Consider the following 16,561-nt stretch of genomic DNA (forward strand, 5'->3'; position numbering starts at 1 on the left):
TCTTAGTGTGTGTAACTCCTTGTACTCTGTATATATGTAGTATAAATAAAGAATAAACCACCAAAGCTAAACAAAAGAAAGCAACCTCTCTCTTGCCAATCTCAATCCCGAGGGAAAGATCTCAATGACCAGTGTTGCATCCCAACATTCTCATTCTTTCTTGTACTCATTCTTCCAGCTGACTCCATTGGTATAGGAGACTGTTAATCCAAGTAAAGCACAAGACCCCAGAAAAGCCCAAGATCATAGCAAATATGCTTCATAACTTGTTTTGATGTGGGAAACATAATAAATTTTGACATATTTATGCTTATATGCTGCATAAATGTCACTATTCATTTGGAGTTGATAAAAGAAACAATTGTTGCTTACCTTCTCTCCTCCTCTTTCCTTTTGGGGATTTATTTTAAGAGGAGGCATTCCTGTGAATGAATTCCAGGAATAGAGACACTTTGCCTTCTACCACACTGTGAACTTTCCCTCTCCATTTGAGTTGCAGGCACAAAGCTAAAACATGAAGAGTTGATGTATAGAAATGTCACAAGCGATTGAAATTTCAGTCTTCAATCTGTGCACAAAGATCATTGGCAGCAACTTTCAACAAATGAACTTATTCCATAAATATAACACTTTATATACCTATATCTTTATCTATATCTGTGTCTTTCAGCATTACCAGAGTGCATTCTGGCTCTTGGTTTATCCGTTACAATATTGTTTATAATCTCTTTAATTTTTTTTTTTCATATTATTTTTTTTGATCATATGAACTGAACCAAGTCAGGTCAGTGTAACTTTAAATGTGACCCTTGACCAAGCACTAAGCAATTAGGTTGACCTCACTCTTAATTTCTTCAGGGAGCACTTGGTAGTTTATATCTAGGGTTGGATGCTTAGGTTGTTATACACAAAGATACTGCTTTATTTTCTGTACCTAAGAATTTTGCCTGATTGGTGTGTCAATGCCATCTCTGCTTAATGCCCCTTCTGAGTGCAGATGGCTGGGACCCAGTCCCGGGTGGAGCTGCACAGGCTCTATAAGGAAGGTAACTGAGCTCACAGTCTATGTGCTGCTTCTGTGCCCCAAAGCCACCAGGCACACAGCACTGAAAATATACCTCATATTTTGCGGCTTTCTTATATGACTTGAGCAGTAGCAGTGGTTTTTTTCATTAGTATTTCATGGATTTCTCCACACAGAAATCAACTTTAGTATTTCTATACAGAAAAACCATCAATGTTGCTGTCCCTCAGTCTCTTCCTCTCTGCTTTGCAAACTGGTTTCTTCCAGGGTGCTTCTTACATATTAAATACACTCCTCTCTAACTAGTCCAAATGGGTCCCTGTCCTTTAACTCTTTCTTCAAGAGGGCTTAGATGTAGCCTTTCTTCCCATTATTTCCTACTGGTGACCTTGGACACCTCACCTACACCTTAGGCTCTCTGAGTACTGCATAAGGCACTCATTCTGGCACAGGGAACTTTCCAGGTGTAGCTCAGCTGCGAGCTTGGATCGGTGGCAACAGGACCTTTAGTGGGACTTTGGTGGACAATGGTCCAACCATTGTGCCACACTTGTACATGACTCATGACTCTTCAAAATCCAGGCTGTGGTATGAAAAATCCACAGGGCAACTGAAATCTGGTGCATCTGGAGCACTGAGGTTTTTACATTCATGTTTTAGGAAGCTTTTCAAAATGTCTCTCATGCTGGAGCAATTACTTTCTCCCTGGAGATTTAACTCCAGTTGCAATTTTTTTCCCTTCTGTAAGCAGCTCATGTAGTTCTGTATTTAATGAAAAATAGTCTCAGATTGCTCTGTAAGGCAAATTATTTACCCTTCCACCACTTGGTTAGGAAAGAACTGTAAATGCACAGCACAAATGGTGAATACCAAACATGGGATTTGCTAATTGCTTTCACTGCAAGTATCTGATCTGCTGTCTGTAAGAAATATGAAGCTTTTTGGAGCTACAGCTTGATTTATTTCAAGACAGTTAATTATGTAAATAAATAATTTGAAATATTGATCTCTCTTTCTTTACTAGTAAAGTCACATTTTCCACTGCTTTCACTAAGAGTGCTAGAGGCGCTAGAGAAAAATCTTATAGTTACTCCTCCAAACTACCAGGATTTCTGAGTCAAGTCACTTTCACACACCTTGTTTCTCAACATGAAATGCTAAAGTTAATAAATAAGAAACATTTTTCTATGAAACAATTAAGTAAGCAAGGAGATCATTTATCTTCCAAAACAATCAAAAAATATCTCTTCATTGATATATGTATTTTGACTTTAATTCAGGGTTTAACTAAGGGTTTATAACAATCTGTAGAAATATTTCAGGAAGGCACAAGTCGACCTGTGTAATAAAAAAATTCCACTCATTTCAGTCTTGATAAAGGCTCTTCATCAGAACTTGCACAACAGCTGCCTGGAGCCTCAATTACATATCCAGGGCTGCTGCAGTTTTACTTGAAAGCTGGTCCTTAATGAGTGCAATGACTATTGAAATGCACATGATACTGGTTTAAGTTTGCAGGAAATTTAAGCCACAGAAAAGGAAAAGTACAATAAATAGATCTTCATTGATTGTGTGTAAAAAAATAAAATGCTTTGTCTTTTCCAGGTCTGAGTACATCCAGATCTGTCCAGCTGCTGTCCTGATTCTTTTCCATAACATTTTTAGTCTCTGTGTTTGTCTGAAATACCTGGTTATTATTTCAAGTTCTCTAAATGTTGGTTGTTATTTTCTCTGTCAGGCCTATATCCCATGGCATTAAGAATCCATTTGGAGGGGACACAGCCAGGACAGCTGATCCCAAGTCACCCAAGGGATATTCCATACCATACGGCATCACTCCCAGAATTCTCAAGCAGGTGAGGCTGGAAATAGAGCCTGCTGCCCTTAGGCCCAATGTCCTGAAACCTGGCCACTCATCTGTCCCAGATCCCCACCTACATTATTTGCTTTAATTTCTGACTGGTGTTAAACCACGACACAATCATACAGTGTTCAAAGGAAAAGTAGTTTCTTCATAACTTCATCATGTACAATGACAGGGTGCAGCTGCTGCCCCAGAGTATGAGGAGGAGTCAGATGAGGAGGTTTCTCATGGAGAAACCTGACATCTGAGGTATTGAGAATGTCCAGATAAACGCTTAGATGTCATCCTAAGCTGTGAACCTGGTCTGTACTTTAACAAGACCTGCATCAAACTGTTATGATCAGAGATCCATGACTATTTTCTCTTTTTCTCTTGAATCCATAATTCTCTTTCCTAGAATAAATCTATAGCATTAAGCAGAATATTCTGGAACTTGAAGCACACCAGCATGCCAGTCTTCTCCCAAGCCTTCTTCACAACCAGCAGGTCAGCTCACCAAGCTCTGGGGGAAGAGCCCAGCACAGCAGCCACCTGCAGTTACTGCCCTTCTTAGCCCACGTATGCCAGGCTTTGGGTTATGCCCAAAACCAAAATGGAGACTGATACTCAAGGAAACAGCTGGAATAAAAAATCAGTGAATGACAGATAATTTGGGCATTTCACTTATGCTTCAACGTTTTTCTTGCTATATCTGAAAAACATTGATTTTCTGGCTAGGTACTGGACGGGCTGAATTTTGTGGAAATATTTTGGCTTGGGCTTTCTGAGATTGCTTGGATTTATTTTATTTTTTTTTGCATGTGAACAGAAAGAATATATTCTGCATTGTTTCCAGTAAAATAGGGGAAAAATATTATATCCAAGCTATGACAGAGAAAGACCATTAGGAGATAAACTTCAAAATCTGTTGTGTGATTTCTTACACCTACTTAGTTTGATTTTCCATATACAGGCGCATAAGTCTGCCAGACAGTTGGTATTAGGAATTGTTTGTGTGGAAATACAAATAGATTCTGTTCAATTCATTCTGCATGCTTCTTTTCCTTTGATCCTCAACTGTATACTATTTTATGTCAGTCACCACTTCAGCCACTTTGGATACAACCATTGTAGGAGTATCACATGTGTTTATTATTTAAGTTTCTATAACCTGTGTGAGAAAAAAAATGAACTGTGACATAAAATAATAAGATGGAAGGCAAAATGAGCAACATTCAGTGCAGCTCTTGGAGCAAAATATTTAAAATTAATGAATAAAGACACTTTAGAAGAGATGCTGGTACCAAAATCACTACAAAGGATAGGCAAATTGATATGTGATTGGGTATTATAAAGCTTATGTGATATTGAATACCAAGACAGCAGATAAAAGACTGATCCTGAGTCAGATCCCACAAAAGCACAGCAGTGATTGAGGAGACATTATTATGTCTGAGAATAGAGGCTTAAAAAAGAAGACTAAGGCAACTTGGACTATTTGACTTCTTCCTTATTTGGGGTTAATTCTGGTCCCTCTGTTGCAGCAAGAACAAAAGCAATGACAGATACATGGAAGGAAGAAGAGCACCAAGATATAAAACTTAGGAAGAAAAATTACCATGGTAAAGGCTGTAATTTTAGACTTATTTTTATATCACCCAACTGAATGTATGTCTTAAAGACCGAGTTTCAGAGATAAGAGGAGAACTGCAGTGACACTGCAGCGTGTGGGAAAGAGCAGCCTCTATTCCTGATTAAAATCTCAGCATCCCACTGTCCTAGTTTATTGTTGTGTCTCCAAACAAATGAGTCACAGAACAATCTCTGATGAGAACATTACTTTATTGGAAAGCTCATTCCTTTCTTCCCACTCTGCATCCTTTCCTTCTGTCCCTCTCCATCCTTCTCTTTGATTTTTCAGCTAGAAAAAATCAGTTTTGAAAATTTGTAGTATTTAACTGCGACTTAAAGAGAAATATGTTTTCAAATGGATAAAAAAGCAGATGTCTTAGTCAGGCATTATTATCTTCAACCTTGCACTAGAATGAAGGCTGAGAGAAGAGGAAAGTTTGTTATTAAAAAAAAATGGGTTTTTTTACTCCTCTGTTTTCCTCCTGGGACACATGTATGATGCAGGTTGCATACACACACACTGTGGGAGGTGACAGCAATCATTATTTTGTTCTTAAAATCAGCAGTATAAAAATAATGAAATATAGGTAAGTAATATGTTTGGTCTCCAATATATACTTTTTAATCTAGAGAGAACCAGATGCAAATTAAACGAAAGTGCAGCTATTTCTTTTTTTCTAAACTTGCTAATGGTCTTAAAAAATTTGTTGCTGCCCTTCCTGGCTTAAAGATTACATCAAGAATGAAAAAAATTCACAGTGCTACCATGACCTTTATCACTCATAGCTACTGAGTCTTCCATCAATATTTTATCCAGGAAAAGATAAATCTTTTCATTAACCCATGATACAGTGCATATAAAAAGAAAAAAAAAAAGACAGTGAAAAATTCAAAATGTTCAGTTATGTTGATTTTTAATATGATGTCACATAATGAGATTATTCAACATTGACAAACAGCTACTATTAACATACAAAATTACTTTTGGACAAACTAATGTTTTTAAATAACAAAATTGATGAAAACTCAAATTTCCAGCATTTTGATTCTTATTTTCAAGCCCCATCCTAATAATACTTATCCATGTATAAAACCTGCTCAGCAACAATTAAACCCTGGTGTGTTATCAACACAGATTTGGTCACAAATCTGGAACAGCCTCACATGAGCTTCTGTGAAGAAAATCAACTCTATCCCAGTGAAAACCACTACATATATACAGGTTTTCTGTATTATTTGTTGCTCTAATACATCCCTGCTTATAATCTATCAGGATTTCAGCATTTTTTTCCCTAGTGGCAGTCATCCCAATACTCTCTCCACGTTGCTGAGTCCTGCTCTGGGATATCTTTACAGAGGACCATAGTACAGAAGACAAAGCTAGATAATGTTAATGTATCATCTGTTCAGGTCTCTCTATTTCTCCGAAGATCAAGAAAAGTAATATCTAACAAAACTGTAGCTCTAATCCTTTCCCTGTAAAAACAGCAATTAGCCTCTTCCCAAGAGCAGCAATAGCAATACCAAGGACATGAGCATGTCTAAGGGCCAATGTGTGCCTCACCTCACACACGGCATCTTACGTGGCTGTTGCTGCTTTGATTCATTTGGAGCTTCATTTGATAAATCTGATCAGCCTTAAATGCAAATTCCCAAGGCAGTTTGCTGAGTGCCCGTAAGGGAAGAACTGGGAACTGGGAACTCTTTCTCTGGAAAGAACTGGGGACCTGGGAACTCCCACAAAGGGGATCTGGCTGGGGCTGGGGAGGAGTGTCCACTCTGAATTACAGGTGACCTGCCTCATGAATGTTTTCTCTTAGCTGCCCTCTACTATCAACATAATGGTGAAGAAAAGCAATAAAAAGACAATTTCTTGTCTTTCCATGAAGTGTTTTCCCCCAGGGATGGGTGTGGAGTCACTTGAAGAGTCTCATGAAAAATGTATGTGTCCATGATGATGTGAAGACACCACACCAAAACAACAAAACTCTTCACTTGGAGGATGATTTTTTTATTTGCTTGTTCTGTTCCTGAAATACACTCAAATTTACATTATTTGGTTTTCCATCTACATATAGACTGCATGGCTCCCCTTTCACAATTTCATTCAGAGGTTTTCGATTGGTGAGCACAGTAAATTATAGTGATGCAGAGGGGATGGTGGATGCATTCCCATTCTTCAGGGGACTGAATTAGCAATGACCAACTCTAGTTACAAAAACTGCAGATATATCCAGACCTCCTGTTAAAGACACATGAAATTGTTCCAAGAGGTCAGGAAGATTTCTTAATGAGATAGTCAAGTTGCTGCAAGGTTGCAATTAGAAACAATGAGGGATCTTGACTTGCCAGTTCCTATTATTTCTGATTAGATTACTGTTGCTGATAAATTTTGAAACATTTAAGTACAAGTTCCTCAGGGTTGGATTGTTGTTGTTGTTGTTCTTGCTGTGCTTGGGGATTTTTAAGCCTTTAAAATATGGAATTATGTAATAGAGTGATTGAAAGCATTATACAAGGAGGGAAGAAAAATGAGGCTCATCTTACTAGAGTATTTAAGCAAGAATGACTGTAACATATGTATAAAAATCAGTGAGTGATGTAAATTCATGCCAGTATTGAAAACACTTTAGTTCTAAACTAGACACTTAGAAGTGGAATATGTCCTTTGTTTTGCAGCAAAATTCTTTGATGCTACTACTCAGGTAGCAATGAATCCAGGCAGTCTTAAACCAAACAATATGAATATTTCTTCTGAATTCAATGGGACTGGTCTCCTACTGTGGCAGTTTGTTCTAGGACATCTAGAAGATCTGAATAATACTATGACATGTAGAAATAACAGAGGTATAGTAAAAGAAATATGGGAGAATATATGGATAGCAGAGCCTGCTAAAAAAGACTCCCTGACTTCTAATCTTACCATGTGACAACAACCTTTTTCTTTTTTTTTTCTTTTTTTTTTATTTCTGTGAGACAGAGTAACTCTAGTGCCTATTTGGAACACCAAGTAACTGTAGTGTAGAGTGTGGATTAATGATGCTTTCTGAAGCTTTTCCAGAGCAAATGGATTTTTCTTGGAGTCAGCCCAGCCTGCATACTGATCTAACATGCATGACAAAATGCAGAGATGTGTATTGACAGAAGTATTAGGGCTTCAAAAATAGATATAAATGATAACCTCCAAGGGATCAGGTAAATCACACGTTGTCTAACTAGATACTGAATTCCATCCCTGCCCAATGAATTGGGAGCTATTAAGCATCATTGTTTTAAATGAGACAGGATGCTGGTACTGCAAAAGATAATTGCTTTTACACCAATTTACTTTTTTTTAATTTCCAAAAGTATACACTGAGATTTGCACATTTTTGTGTGACTTTTAAAATGCCCTACAAAGATTTATGGTTCTGTTTGATTCATAAAGGTGGCTTCGATTATGTTTTTTCTCTCCAAAGTGACCCTTCTCATTAGATAAAACATGTCTAAGAGAAAATATACTAATAGCTATATGGAGTTAGGATTAGAAATGGCCTTGCTCAAAAAGGACAGCAGGTTTTCTAGTAACAGCCTTGCATGTCTGAGTTTTGGAATGAGCTGCAAAGAACTGGAGATGCATTTGGAGCATCAGCTTATTAAAAATCCTCCTCAACATTCTCTATCCTTTGTGGCATCCCACTGTGAGCACTAAACCAACACAGTGCAAATGCATCAACCTCAGTGACAGTTTGTATGAAATACACAATGATTTTGTTGCCTTTCTGTTTGCCTTGTTGCTTTTCTAGTCTTAGCATTAGATTTAATGTGTTTATAACAGGACATAGATACATTAGTAGATTTGAGGATCTTGTGGAAGCGGTGTTGATCAATACCAAGATTTCTTTTGTTCTGTTATCTCCCTTTGTATATTTTACTTATAACAAAACAACAGCCTACAGAACATACACAGTTTCATGACCATATGTAAAATACTCTAGATCTACAAAAAAAAAGATAGTATTACAGAAAATATATCATTAGAGATACCAAATTTGAAAAGATGGTGACTAAAAGTTCTCAGGATGCTTGTTTACATTTCTCTTACAGACAATAAAATTAAACATGGGCTCTGTTGTTTGGAAGAGGCATAAGATGAGAGCTATATGTTTTCTCAGTTGATGACACTGGAAGAATTTTGAGATACAGAAGCAAACTGGCAGTGGATAAATGGAAGAACAGTTGTCTGAACAAACCAAATTGTATCTGTATTTTTTTATAATTTTCAAATGCAGAATGTGGTGGAGGGAGTTCATGCATCTGATCCGCATTGGGATACCACTCCTAGTACTTAACCCCAAGCAAGTTTACCCTTGAGAATGAATTATCTAATTGTTGATGCAAAATTTAGGGGGGCTCACAGATGACAGAGTATGAGTTGAAGTCCAGTAATCATGGTGAGAATACCCAGGGGATCTGTTACCCCAAGTTAGCCAGGACACCACCACTGCAGCTGCCCTCTCTTGCAGGCAGTACAACAGCAGCACATTTCTGCTAAACTAAAAAGAAACTTCTCCATTTACAGACCTTCTTAAAAAAATAATAGAAAATTTTATTCTTAATTTTTATTATTTATTCAGTGAAATTGTGGTGGAAGCTTTTGCTTTTGCTTTTCTGACAGAGGCTGGGTGACAGAGAAGATGAGCATGTGTAGGCAAGCAGCCCACTCCCTGTATGCCCAAGAGGTTGGTGGCTTTGGGGTGGTAGGGCTGGAGTCCATGAGGTGACTCATGAGGTGCCTGCATGATGGAGCTGGTAAATTAATCTGTCCATAAGCACACAAGTTTATTATACTAGGCCCTAGCTTACTTAATTTGTGAAATCCTACTAAATCAAAAACCCAGACAGTGTGACAAAATTCATAGCACTACATATATTTCTGACATTATTTTTAAAAAAAAAAATTATTTTTATTGTGACTGATTGTTATTTTCTGCATGACTGTAGCCATATATGAAGATATATGAAGTTCACTCATGAATATGTCTCCATTGTGTTTTGGCTCATTACAAGCAGAAGAACTGTAAAAAAGTTATTCCTAGGCATGGAAGATCCATTTAGTGAAGATCTATCTGGAAAGAAGATCCCTGTATTATATTTTTTGTCAGTTAACAAGCATGAGCTTGGATGGATTTCATGGATTTCCAATAGTATGGAGCTAAGTAGGAGTCATTTTGTGACAGGGATGTGTGGTACAATGATAGTATTTATCTTCTTACTATTATTTCTCATTTTCTTCCCCTTGATTCATCATTCCAAATGTTACCTTATGTGCAATTTTCTAGTCATGCAAACAAAACCCGTAAGTTTCAATATTTCATACTATGGCTATTAAAAGACAGCTCATGTGAATTGTCAGAAAACTTCCAGCTGCTATAAGCCTAGGCACATCTTTATCTAGTCTTTGCAGTCTTCTTTGATTGTTTAATCATGCTGTTTGAACTATTTGGTTTCACCATTTTGTATCTACTTTCTTTGTTTCTTGACTCACCTACAGTTTTTTTCCCCTCTAGAGGTGTGCTCTGAAAATTAGGTTTAGTAAACATATCTGTTAATGTCCTGGGGTGACTTTATGATACTGGTATCCCCAATGGTCTGGTTTATGTTATATATTAAGTTCTGCACCTTTAAGACTGGCTTTGAGAGCAAGAGAGGGGGAAGAAGAAGCCGCAGTTTGTGTTAAAGAAAAACATCACTCCCACACATCTCGCTCCTGGACTGTGGTGTCTGCAGCACGGACAGACAGCGGGACAGAGCTTCTCTCTAGTTTTTAGTTAGTTTTAGCTAGCTGAGGCAGAGGAGTTCCCTGGACCTTCATGAGTCACCTCGTGGACTCCAGCCCTACCACCCCAAAGCCACCAACCTCTTGGGCATACAGGGAGTGGGCTGCTTGCCTACACATGCTCATCTTCTCTGTCACCCAGCCTCTGTCAGAAAAGCAAAAGCAAAAGCTTCCACCACAATTTCACTGAATAAATAATAAAATCAATAAGACCTCTTGCTGAGCAAGGACAGATGTAATTTGATCATTCCTTATGAAAACTTCAAACCTGTAGTGTTTTGGGGTTTTTTTCTCAGAAACGAACCTCTGAAATATTAAGGGACTGACAAGTATCATAAAAGGAGAGCTTCAGTTAAAAAGAAATAAAATCGTGTTCCTATCTCCATATTTGACTTACTGCATGAGGTGGAAAGAAAGTTACAGATGAATCAAATGAATATTCTCACTCTTTTCAGGGCAGTGAAACTAGTTCTGCAAAAATTTCCTGTTTTTTTTTTTTTTAATGGCATTAAGTCAGATCCTATTTCCTTTTTATTCATATAAAACAGAAGATATGGTAACACCAGAAGAGTCAAGTTTTAAAAAAATTGTCAATGTCTATTGCTTACATTACAAAGATCTTTAGACGGTGTGTTGATTTTGTGGAAAAAAGAATTTCAGGGTGGTGGGAACCTGTGAGCAAAGTGTAATTAAATACATCCCAGATGCTCTTCCTCAGGACCCATTCTGTTTATTTATGTTGCATTTAGACAAAATGAATTGTATTACTTTCCATCCATAATCTACTCACTATCTAATATATGATTTTCATAAAACTCTATAAATAATTTCAAAGTGAATATAATTTTTCTAACATCAGATTAAAAACAAGGTGTGCTGAAGACCACAAAATACCTTTTGGACATGATGTCTGGCTAGTGTTTATCTGCGCAATATTTTTGAAAAGTAAAGCATCCATTCAATACCCTATTGTTCTGGTTTTCATCTGCGCTTAGTGGTGGAAAGGGGAAGCACTGCCAAGTTAATAGTTAGCCATTGTTAATAGTTTACATTGATATATATTCTATAAATATAAAATAGTATACATTTATATTTATATTTACATATAAGATAATGTGCTGCTGTGCAGCCATACCAGTGCATGTACTCATCAGGTACAGTGCACAGTTCTATCATTCTTTCCCACAACTACTATTTTACTGCCTCATCATTATTCAGGAAGTAATGGAAATTCTTCTATTGAAGCTAGGCAAAGCAACAATCCTGTCCTTGCTCAGCAAGAGGTCTTATTGATTTCACTCAAATCACTTACAGGTCATGATACCACTCAGCATGCATCAGCATGATAGGATAAAGCCGCAGGTAAGGGAGGATAGTGAAGCACAGAAAGCAAGTTATGTCCTCAGGCTCTGTAGACACCAAACCCATTTCTATTCAGATTCCCAGCATTTCAGGGTGAAAAGTGAAAATTTCACGTTTTCACTGTGAAACGTATTTTCATTAGTATAATATATTAATACTTTTAATTAACAAATCCCACACCAGCATTGGGAAAAATACTGTCTGTTCTTACGCCAAATTTAAGTCATACACACATGGCACAAGGCTCTTGTCTGTTGTGGTTAATCTTCATGTGTGTGCACTTACATCTTTTATTTATTCTATATTTTGATTCTATTTATGAAATGTGTTCTCCCTTGCTTATGCTCTCATTCACTTCTGTATGCTTCTCTATGCTCTTTATATGCATTATGTGCTTTCCTACCTCCAGCTCCTGGGCATCTTTTTATTTGCTGTAACGACATTCTTAATTCCCAATCTTTTTGCTGTTATCTTTTTGCTGCTGACTTTTCTTACTCTTTTTTCCTCTTCCCTTGTGCCTGTGTTTGATGAAACAATACCTCCTGCACCTTCTCAGATTCCATTTCTTTTCTGATTCTGTACTCCGAGAAAACAGTCTTTTTCTTTTAAATGATTACTTTTCCCATCTCAGTTGGTGCATCTTTAAATTTGCCGCAATTTATCAGGTTGCATTAAGATTTATCTGTTTAACTTTTCACTGCATTTTCAGCTGTACAGTTCTTTTCCCTCTCTCCCCATTTAATTGATTCTAGCTGTTGCCCATGGTCTGTTTTATTCTGACTTATTTTGCACTTTTACTACTACTTTATTTCACTTGATCTTCTGTTGTGTTGCTCTGTTTCACGGAGGAATGTGAAAGTCAAACCTGTAATTAAAAAGGCATAATAGAGGCAGATGAGAATTGGATAATTCTGACCCACCTTCCTTCCATTCTGCTGTCTCTGATCAGAGCTTGAGATGTGGGACAGAAAGGTGGGAAGATATGAAATTACATTTTATATTGTCGTCAACAGTGTGTTTCAGACTTGTTATTGCACTCTTGATTGCTCCTCTAATATGGAAACAGTACTCTCTAACAGAGAGATTTGGGCTGATAAGTTTTCCCAAAAACCTAGCCAAGACTAAAATTCAGGTTTAGCTACTATGAGAACATGCACACACATAATATGACCCATATTCCAAAGATTTTGCAATTAAAAGAAAAAAAATATCACCTAAAACCCTAAACTAAACATCTGGAGAATAAAATAGACATATGAGTTGAATGATTTTTTGCATTATGTTCTTATCCAGATTTTAGCTAGGGAGCTTATTCCTTCATGACTTTTCACTGTGAAAATTTGTTATATAAATTTTATAATTTTCAAGAAGCCCATGTAAATTATATATCAATGACTGAGTTTTGGGTAATTAAGGAGGTTGGATCAAAATAGTAATGGTTTCAGAATTCTCCCTCCTTGGTAGAGAAGTTTTTGGTACAGTTCCTACAAAGATGATCAAGAGACTGAGTTCATGCAAAATAGTGTTGCAAGAACAGCTGTGGAACAGAAAGAAAAATTTGTCATTGGAAACCAGGGTCACTAATAGATTCTTTATTCACCTGAGCAGCTAAGCTCCTGGAAGATGTCAGCGGTGACCACTGGGTATCCTAGTTCAGGAAAAAAAAGTGATCTGAAGGCCAGCTCCTTTCGCTCTTACATGTCAGAAGTAGTTTTGTCACTCCAGATGGAAATATGAGGCTTCTCTTTTAGCCCTGAGCCCACATTTCAATACTGCTCATGCACCATGAAGCCCTCTTGAAAACACCAGTTGGGGCACTGATATATCTGCTGAGGCTGTAATCCTCACATGCCACAGCTGCTGAAAGCCACCATTTGTGATAAGATGCCAATTATTTTCCAGGTGCCGTGGCAACAAAGTAGAAGAGCAGCCCACTCCTCTGTGAGGCGGCAATCGCTGAAGGCATGATCCCCAGGCTACCTTGGGGCTAGCCTGGGAGATCCAAGCAGAATGCAAATATGTTGAAGCAAGCTACACTCTAAGAAGCAGAAGGGGAAAGGATTACTGTTTTCTATTACTTACACATCCAAAGCTTTACTTTTGCATAGAGTTCTTTGCTGAATTTAGGCATAAATTGGTGTTCTGGCCATGTAAATGTTACTGTGTTTACCTTTTGCTGCAAGAACACAGCATACTACATCATGTGTTACTTTGCAGCACATTTAATTTCCACAGCCTACCAATCAAATTCCTTTGAGAATTACTTTATTATCCAGGAAAAAATCCCTGCTTAGGACTTCATTTGTGTATCAAGAATGCATTGGTGTATGAGCTAAAGCTGCTTTAATTCACTAACTAAAGGTGATTTGTTTTGCTTTGGCTTGCTTTTACCTCACATATTCTCCCCCATATCAACAGGTGTAGTCAAACATAAAACATTTTGAGGGCAGGAGCTGTTAATTTGCCTCTCTTGATTGTCTACCACTGGCTGCAGAACATCCCAGTGCTAGGTCTGGCTTGAGCTTGGGAATTGTTTGCAACCAAAAAATAAAAAAAGATCATGACTTCTGGGAAGGCTGGAAAGGTAAATCCAGTACCAAATCATACACCAAATCAAATGTATGAGTTGTTGGAGTCTAAAACACAGAGTGTGTGCCCTTGTTTCTGATACTAAGCTCTGAGATCCAGAAAAACACTGAATTTCATACAACATGAAATTTATGAGCATGTTTTCATGGTGATACATGAAAACAACCGTTAAAGTTAGATAGAAAAGCTAAAAGTGTGAGTGTGTAGATTAGAGAGTTTTCTTAAGCTACTGGGTGAAAAAGTTAGAGTTTAAAATGGTTTAGAAAGCAGAAGACAAGATGGAGGATTTAAACTGCTGATTCTTTTCCTTCTTCTTCATGCTCTTCTTCTAGAGGTTTTTGGGTAATAGTAGGTGATTGGATAGAAAATTCTGCAGTGCAGCACACAGGTGATGGGTCATTGGGTCATTAAGAAAAATGATATATGTGTCTATTGTTAATTGGATAAGAATGAGTATAAAGATAAAAGAACTGCATGGTTCAGGGCCATTTTGTACCATCAAAAATGAGCCAGGTTGCGGTGAATTGAACTTGTGCAGAAAGTCAGGAGAGACCTGCCAAGTTCTGTAATAACATCCTAATAAACACGAGAAACAAGATCCTAACAGGCTTTGGAGTTTCTGTCCCGACGTGGAGAACTGTGATAAGCGGGACTGCCCGTGAGGGAGTATCCCCAAGGAGCTCAGCTCTGAGAAGCTGAGAAATCGCAGAGTGAAGAGAAGTGCAGAAGAAGCACAGTAGCAGAATCTAGAGAATAAAAAAGAAACAGGAATTTTAAAAAAAGTTATAATGAGTCTTTCACTTCTTGAGATGTAATGTAAGCTTTGATTCTGAAGTACAAAATACACCAAATTGGTATGTTTATTAATTATTGGAGAGAATGACATGGATGTTATGCAGGCAGGCTAACGCACAAGTTTCATGAACTCTAGATTTAGCATGTCATCGTCTTTAACTGAGCAAAAGGCAAAGTTAAAAAGATGTTTGAAACAGCACACCTATAAGCCCTTTTATAGGAGTGAGTCTAACTTTGTAGGATAAAAGTCATTTGCTAGGGCAATATGAGGTTTCTGGCCAGAACTCTACAAACTAATTTTTCAGTTCAGCAATGGAATTGAGGGAAAATAAAAATTAATACCAGGTTGAGAATCATTCTTTTTTTCCTGCTCTCCAGTGGGATAAACACCAGTCTCCATTAACATGTGTAATGTTAGTGCAGTATACATCCTCAGGTGGATTCATTTCCTCTTTCTTTCTCCTTTATAAGGCTAAAAATTTAAATTTATTTCCCATTGTTTTATAGTCAAAATATCAATGCACAATAGCAGTCTATATTTTATGAAATAATACCAAATATTGCAAGAAATTTGAGTTTAATTATCTTAGGAGTCCCTGTGTAGATCTGGGTCTTTGAACTCTGATATGTTTTCCTCTGACCTTTAATAAATATGAATTTTCTGCTGCTCAGTGGCATTTTTCATTCTTTAGGTGGTGGTTTCTGACCAGTTACATAGGCAGCCTGCTGCATACTTGACATCACTTGGTTGCTGTTGTTTCGCTAACACATCAAGGAAGCATCCTCCCAGGCTGGAGTGTTGTGCTGGCAGGACATGGATGTAAACATCTGAAAGTTCTCACAACTTCTAAGTACAATAGCACTAGTGAAACCAGCACAGACTTACTAAACATAAACATAAAGAAAACCAGTGAAGGTAAAAAGGTACAAGACCACGAACACCCAACTGTTGATTTAGTTTCCTTATATCTGAATACAAGCGATTGACAAATATGGGTTATGGTTTGGTTTTTTTTTTCCAGTTGCCTTTTTCCTTCTTTCCCCCCCTACCTTTATTGTATATGGTGAATGGAAACTCTAATGAAAGAAAATGATTACAGGTAAGATTATCTTGCTGGATGTTTTCATCCATTTTGCAATGTAAGAGGAGTCTCATGGTTCATTGGGTAACCTGCTGTGCATTCAGACATCCTCTGGTGGCACTTGATATATTCCACATATTGACCAGGGAGGGATATCTACTTTCAGATATGTCTTGTGGTAATTTTAAAACAGTGTAAAATCTCTTTTGTTTCCATCTTTTTCCCCAAACCCTTTCTAGTATAGTCCCTATTTAACTTGGGAATGCAAATAGCCATGAAGAGTTTTGGAGGCAGACACAATAGTGCCAGAAAAATGGTGTAATTTAGGGCATTTCAGCTAGAGTGCTCAGCCCTGGATAAAAGCACCCTTTAAATCGTTCATGCAATAGTTCAATTTAGTTTGCATGATCAAGAGT

This window comes from Poecile atricapillus, chromosome 3 (assembly GCF_030490865.1).
Source record: "Poecile atricapillus isolate bPoeAtr1 chromosome 3, bPoeAtr1.hap1, whole genome shotgun sequence".
NCBI classification, from domain to species: domain Eukaryota; kingdom Metazoa; phylum Chordata; class Aves; order Passeriformes; family Paridae; genus Poecile; species Poecile atricapillus.